This window comes from Carlito syrichta, unplaced genomic scaffold, assembly GCF_000164805.1.
Source record: "Carlito syrichta isolate Samal-C Ts95f unplaced genomic scaffold, Tarsius_syrichta-2.0.1 Scaffold281905, whole genome shotgun sequence".
NCBI lineage: Eukaryota > Metazoa > Chordata > Mammalia > Primates > Tarsiidae > Carlito > Carlito syrichta.
The window spans coordinates 27,336-35,282 of record NW_007226001.1 but is presented as its reverse complement, the minus strand read 5'-3'; the positions used below and the strand labels follow the sequence as shown (position 1 = coordinate 35,282).

General features: G+C 37.2%; 1 pseudogene; it reads right to left on the bottom strand.

Annotated features, from left to right (window-relative positions):
- Positions 1 to 415, bottom strand: part of LOC103254484 — a 41,276-nt pseudogene extending 40,861 nt beyond the window's left edge.
- Positions 416 to 7,947: the final 7,532 nt, after the last annotated feature.

Here is a 7,947-nt window from a genome sequence, read left to right as displayed (position 1 = left end):
CCGGGGCGCGGCCGCGCTCGGGAGTTCGGCCCGCGGCGGCGGCCGTTTCGCTCCGGGGGCCTCGGAGGGGCGTCGCTGGGGAGGCCGCGCGCTGGTCCTCACGGCCGCTCGTGAGGGGAAGGGGCGCGCAAAGCGGTCGAGTTGGGGCGCGGATGTTCACGGCAAGCGAGACCGACTCGGAGGCAGAAACGGCCGTGTCCGATGTCATCGCAGACCGCTTGTAAAGAGTTGGGGTGATTCCTTGTGACATACGACATTCCACTATAAAGCACGGAGCTTCTTCGGTCAGCCGCAAAGCATGGAAATAGACATGTATGATTCCCAAAGCAGAATTAGACACAGGCAGAATTAGACCATTGTCAGTCGTGCTGCAGTGGTGTGTTTCTCGCCTAGTTCTTTTCCCAGAAGCAAGCATAAGCTGGAATGTTCTGCTCACCATTTCTTTGCTTCGTTTTTCAGTACTTTCAATGTTTAGGTCTGTCTGTAACATACCATTTAATCTTGCTTGCTTTGCACTTGATAAAATGTTAGCATACTGTGTATAGTCAACGGCTGCTTACTTTATTTTTGTTTTTATTTTAAAGATGTCGGGTACAAGTCAGGGTCAGGTATGCAAATGGCCATTCTGCAGGTAAAGCTTGGGCCTCACTTTGGTCCCCGTTTCACCTGGTTTGAAGTCAGGTGCCCTTGCTGAAGAAGTGTGCCCCCCCCCCAATTCCCCACCACTGCCAGTCCCTTTCTTGTGGTATCAAGATACCTGTTCGGGGTCTGCTTATGAGTGAGAACACGTGGTGCTCAGACCTTTTTTCTGTGATAGATCACTGAATATTATAGGCTCAAGTCATTCAAGTGACTATGAAGTTAATAATTTTGTCTTTTACGGCTGCATAACATTCTGTCGAGTATATGTACCACATTTTACAAATCCAGTCCTCTTTCAGTGGGCAGCATGGTTGGTGCCGTGTTTTGGCTGTTGTGAATAATGCTGCAATAAACGTGTGTCACTCTCAGAAAAAGATACCTGCACATGCAGCTTGTATTTTTACTCAACATCATTTCTAAGACTCAACCATGTTATAGTAAACAATTATAATGTATGCATTTTCACAGTTTTATACTATTATGTTCTTCTTAATACCTTTTCATTACCCTTTCTGCATTGATTGTATTTTGTTGTGTACCTCCTTTTCTTTCTGATACGATCTATCGTTGTTCTCTTTTTTCAAAGCAACCTAACCAGAGGTTTGTCAATTTTATTAGTTTTATTTTTACAGACTTTTGGATTTGTGGATCCTTTTTTATTTTGAATTTTTCATATCATAAATCTGTTCTTATCTTACTCTTACTTGTTTTATTTTCTAAACTTTTTGCAAAAGTAATCTCATGTAAAATGCAGTTAGTAATAAAAATATTATACAGAGTTGTTATCAAGAGTAAATTAATTAGCATATTAAATGCACAAAGAAAGTACTTGTAATAAATTAGTTGATTTTATGTGTTTATTGTTATGATAATTATTTCTTTCTAAAGTTTTAATTTATATATGTTTTTTCATTTTATTTTTCTAGTCCATTAATTTTATTTATTTTATAAAGTATTGGTTTACCATGTATTAGGGAAAATTAAAAACATATACTGAAGTACCTCACAAATCATTTAAAAACTGTTTTAGAACACTTTTTTTTTTTGATGAGGTCTCACCATATTGCTGAGACTGGCCTCAAACTCCTGGCCTCAAGCAATTCTCCCACCTCCACCTCCCAAGGAGTTGGGACTATAAGCATGCACCACCACATCCAGCTTCCTTAGAACCCTTTGTCACCATTTACTCTCATCCCCAATAATGTATATGGTACCATGAATTTGTATTCATAAATTTTAAAGTCCCTGAACACATCCCTAATGTTGACTTTCACAGTCAATATCTGTTTCTACTTAGTCACACATTTAGCAATCCTGATGTTCTTTATTTCTTCTTGCATTTCAGACTTTTCTTATCAGATCACTTTTCTTCTGCTGGAAGTACATTAAGTAGTTTTTTTTTTTTAGTAAGAATTTGCTAGTGGCAACATCTCTTTGTTTTGTTTCTCTAACATTTCTCACACTGCTTACATTACGGGAAGACATTTCTGCTGGGTGTAGAATTGTAGGCTGTTAGTTTTCTCAGCGTCTTCACTCACTTCATTGCCTTCTATCTCGAATCACTGGGAAGTCAGTTTTCAGTCTGTCACTCTTATACAAGCAATCCTTTTTTTTTTCTCTCTGATTGCTAAAAGAATGTTCTCTATGATTTTGTTGCTCTGAAGTTTAATGTGACTGGATATGGTGGTGCTGGGTTTTTTGTTGTTGTCCTTATTTCTATTTCTTCAATTTTATTGAGCTCTGTGAATTCAGGTTTCAGCATATTTTCAATTCTGGAAATTTTAAAAGATTTGTTTCAGGGAACTTCTCCCAATTTTCTTAGATTCACCCTTCTGGAACACCAATTAGATATTTGTTGGACCGTTTCTGTGCTGGACACACTCAAGGTGGTTCCCATGATCCCTGCTTCCTGGTATCTTACCATCAAACTATGCCCTCCCCTTGAGTGTAGGTAAGTCCTGTGAATTACTTTTAAGCAATTAGAATATGATAAGAGTAAAAGGATATAGGCAACTTCATGTATATGATTAAATGATTATGTAATATAAGATTGTTATATAGCATAAATGGTTATGTTATATGAAATTAAGTTATATAAAATTACTCATCCCTGGTTTTGAGGAAGTCCACAGCAATTTTTGGTTACCACACGTGGCAAGGAACTGTATAAGGCCTCTAGGAATTGAGAGTAACTTCCAGTAAATACCCAGCAAGAAAATTGAGCTCTCGCGGGCTTGGTGGCTCAGCCTGTAATCCTGCGCTTTGGAAGGCCTAGGTGAGTGGATTGCCTGAGCCCGAGGGTTCGAGACCAGCCTGGGGAACTTGGCGAGACCTCATCTCTACAATAAATCAAAAAATGAGCCAGGCGTGGTAGCGTGTGCCTGTAGTTCCAGCTACTCGGATGGCGGAGGCGGAAGGATCACCAGAGTCCAGTAGGTCGAGGCTGCGGTGGCCAGGAGCGGCCACTGCACTCCAGTTTGGGCGACGGAGTGAGACTCCAACTCAAAAAAGAAAAAAAATTGAGCTCTCAGTTCTGCCAATAATCTGAGTAAATCTGGAAATGGACTATTCCAAGGCCAAGCTTCAAATGAAAATACAGCCACAGCCAACACTCGTGACATCCTAAGACAAGAACACAACAGTAAAGAAATATTTGTGCTGTTGTAAGCTGTTAGAGAATGTTAATATTACTATGCAACAATAAACAGCAAATACTATTTTACTCTCACTTTATGTCTCTTGACTGATTTTTTAATGCTGTATTTTATTGTGCTGTTTTTTTCTGGTTTATAGCTATTGTGTAATTCACAAAATCCTTATTCATCTGTGTTTAGTCTTCTTTGTTAGATTATGAGTTTTGAATTATGTATGTATGTACGGTATAAGCATTTATTGATATTTTGTTTGATTTTTATTGTCTACTCTTATTGGTAATTCATTATAGTTTATTGCTTGCATCACAATACCCATGGTTGAATTTTATCTTTTAAGTAAAATCATTTTAAGTCAATGCCTAACAGTTTTCTTATCTGAAGTTCTTTTCTTGACTGTTTATGAGGCCTATTGTTTTCTGGGTTTTGTTGCATTTTCCTTCTATCTTTCCTTGTTCTTTACTTTGAATTGCCTTTTTTTTGTGGGATTTTTGAAAACTGGGATAAAAGTGAGTTCCTCCTGAGAGGATTTTTATTTGCTTTTGCCAAGCTTCTGGGACACTACAAGTTTATAATCAATTTTAATTCCATTTATATGCAATGTCTATACCAGTATTTGTTCAATAATTGTTGGTTTAGTAAATCAGCCCATTCAAAAGTTGAGGATTTAGCATTTTCACAGCTTTCAGAATATTAAAATAACCAACTTGGTTCTAAGCAGTCCAGCTACAAAAGTTCAGATAGCACCTAATAAATTTGCTCATAGAAAATGTAGCATATTGGACAGATAGTGACTTTTAACTCCTAAGCTATAAGAACCCAAAGCCTTTAAGATTTTATAACAAAGATTCTGCCTCATCACGCTTCCAGGAAAAGGTGCCTCAGACATGACGTCATTCACATTTAATTCTTTACCACTTTCTTTCTGAACCTTTGAGATTTTAATCTCCGAGCCAAAACTCCCTGGTGAATGCTATCACTAAGTGCCTAAGCGAGAATTTCCCAGACATTCTTAAACAAAATCTAATCCACAAGATGACAGCAGCTATGTGAATATTAGAATCTTTCATGGCTATAATGACAATACATTAGACATAGAAATCTCCAAAATTATCAAAGTACGATTTATTTGAAATGCATTAAAATATAGTTTTTAAAATATACTAATGCAATTAATATGCTCGTGTGTGTGTTTCTTAAACTTTTTTACCATTGTATTTTCTGCTTTTTCTAAAAATAGATGTGCATTGATTTCCACCTAAAAGAGCCCTTACATAAAAATATTTAAAGTAAGAAGATTTGCTTTGATTTTGCACCTACCTTTCTGGCTTTCCAGTGCACTCCTCCAGAAAATTAAAAAAAAACAACAACAAAAAACGGATGCTGGTGAAACTCAGCAGCTTGTATGGTGACACGGGATTAAGAGAAGTTTCACAATCCTTAGGCTTCTGCTTGAGGAGGGAGGAAGAGAGGTAAGCCCTGCACCCAGTGTTCCATCATTTCAGAGCACTGCACTGTAGGAAAAGGGTGGAAGTTTTACTGTGCTCTGAACAGCTTTGTGATTGGGAGAAGGCGCAAAACCCTCAGACTTCTCCCCCAGGAAGGAGGAAGAGGGACAGAGTGTGCATGTCCACAGAAAATGGCTCCAGAATCTCTAGCCAGGATGGCTGGTGAAGTGTTGAAACTAGTCTATGCAGGCTGAGAGAGCCAGGTACCTTTTCAAAGGCAGAAACACCAAAGCAAAGTTGTGAGGACACAAAGAATCAGGAACTATGACTACCAAAGGAGTCTGTCTCTAGATTTCTACAGATCTCTAGATTTATTTTGCTGCTTGTTTCTCACCTCGCGTCTCTGAATTTAAAAGCCTAAGAATACAAGTTATAATTCCACAGACTTTCAACTTCTATTTAACCCCAAATCCAACAGGCATAATTCTTGAACTAAGCTAAAGCATCATAAGCTTTCCAGTGAAGGCACATACAGACCACCATCTTCACTTTCAAAGACACTATCTAAGTCACAGAAAAACTGCAGACGAAAGTTTTGCGGTAACAACTAGAATACTTCTTCTAATGAAGAACTTTTACATTTTTCTCTCTTTCTAAAATTAGTCTCTGCCCATTACAGTATCAGTCATTGTTTATTTCTAAAGTTAATCTCTGCCAGTCATAGGATGTCACACTGTAACACCAAATTTCAAATTCAGACATTGAAGCGATTTTCCTGCTTTTCTATTCCCTGGTACCTAGTAGATGCACAGTCTTCTACTCCCACTACAATTCCATGTGGGAGAGTTGGCCCAAGTCATTGTGTGCATTGAGTTGCATCCACCCAATGGGTCATTAGAGTCCTCACAAGAGATATGAAAATAGAGAAATATGTCCTAATTTCCAATCCCCACCCAATATGCAAAAGAAAGCCTTTCTGAGCTTAAAAGAGAATAGCATGGATTTTGTGCATTGAGGGCAAGATCATTTGAATAGATCTTAAAAGGTTAACTTCTTTCATTCAAAAGGAAAACCGCTTTCTAGCCTTGACCTTGTGCTGCCTACCTGTCACCTAGTAATGTGCGTTTTGGAGACTGTGACTCTGCGTTGGTAATTTCTTTTTCAGTTTCCAAGTCATTTTATGCAGAATGTTGTGTTTGTCTCCCGAATCAATAAATACTATGCAAAACAATGTAAAAATAACAACCATTTTCTCTCCCCTGCTGTCCCCACCTGGGGACAATTTCCTGGGCAACCTCACTCTGGGGTTTTAGGGATTTTCCCTCCAGATTTGGTCCAGTGTGGTAATTTCAGTTGAGGCATTCTTTTGCTGAACGCTTTTTAATCTGTCCACTTAAGCAAATAAATTTTGACCACCTAAATACCTTTTGTTGTCTTCTGAATTACTCTGAATTTTCTGGCAATGTCATGAGAGCTATTTGCCTAGATTGAAAACAGTGAGAGTCATAAAAAGAAAAAGAATTCTCTGTTCTTATGACTGAATAATTCTACATATATACAGAAATAGATTGGGTCTCCTTGTAAGGATATTGGATTGCTAAGTCATAGCTAATTTATTGCCAGCATAGGGTCCTACCGTCTATTTTTGCCGTGTCTGAAAACTCTCTGTATCTCTTGACAGTCTTCAAATCTTCTTTTTTTTTTTAGTTGTATTGGTTTCTATTTTTATAAAAGGGATTTGCTTTTGCCTTATTTACAGCCACACAGTGTTTGCAGAGTCTCAACGTTAATTTATAGCCTTAAAGCAGATGTGGTGTTGGGGCAGGATTGTTGTGTAAAGGTGGAAAAGTTATTACCAGTTTTAGATACATTTGTATATACATGACTCTGATGGCCACAAAATATTATATAAGTAACTGGGTTTGAACCAGTATGGGAATACAGAATAAATTTAAATAGATGTCAGGGAAATCCAATTATTGTGAAAAAATATTTTCATCAAGAACATAAATCACAGGCAATCATTTATGGGCAAATCAATAAATGTTTTCATGCAGAAAAGCAATCCCTTGGGCAATTAGACCTTTATTTTCTTTAGGGAATCTAGCTCAATAAATATTACACTTATCCGTTATTCTCATGATTCAGTCTCTTAGTTTTCATTTTCTGTACACATGGGAAATTTGCATGTGAAATTTTATGAGTGATGAATAAAGTGCAAGTTAAAATTATTAGCATGTCTTATCTTGACCTAACAAGTAAAATAATTTAATAACGATTATCCTGTACTAATCAGGTTTTTATACTATGTATAGTTATTTGCAATTATAGGAGAATTATAATTAATCATTATAATCAGGTAACAAGTACAACATTCTAATGTTATCTTCCATGAGTTCTTTGGAGAGTACTAATTTTTAAAGTATTTTGTGCATTTGCATATTTTTAAATCCTTAAGAAAAATTTTAGACTTGAACGATTCACATTTTTAAAAAAGATTGTGTGACAAATACCAAAGTGCTTTTTCTAATTCTTGTACCTACTCTTGGTCTTAAAATAGTCGTGGCAACTTAATAAGAAGAGCTGCTACTGAGCAAGTACCCACATTCCGCTAGGGCCTTTTTACCTCCTGTAATGCTAGTGATGATCTTGGAAGACAAGTATGAATTACGGCCTATTTTACAAGTGAGGAAACTGAGGCATAGGAAATCAAATAATTTGCTGAAGGTGATACAGCTAACAAAAATGACAAAGCAAACTTGTTGAATCGAATTCTCTATGTATGCATTCCATTACCCCAAGACACAACTCTTGCGAAATGTAGCTCAGTTGTTAGTATAATCAATTATTTCTTTAAAAGTCAAATCACACCTTCAATTTGTGCCCAAGTGAATCCTTTAATTTCCCAGGATCATTCCCTTCCTCCATTTGCCTCTAAATGTCATCTGGCATAATTATTAGTTTAAATAAATTTGCTTTTTATAGTTTTTTCAGGAATTTCATGAATATTTTATTAGGAAAGTGAAGACAGTCAGCTATGTTGCAAACAATGAGTGAAATTGCTAATTTAAAGAAATGTCTTTATTTTCTTTATTTATTTTTTGAGACAGGATCTATCTCTGCTGCTCAGGTTGGGGTGCAGTGGTGTGATCATCGCTCACTGCAGTCCCAAACAATCCTCCTGCCTAAGCCTTTCAAGTAGCTAG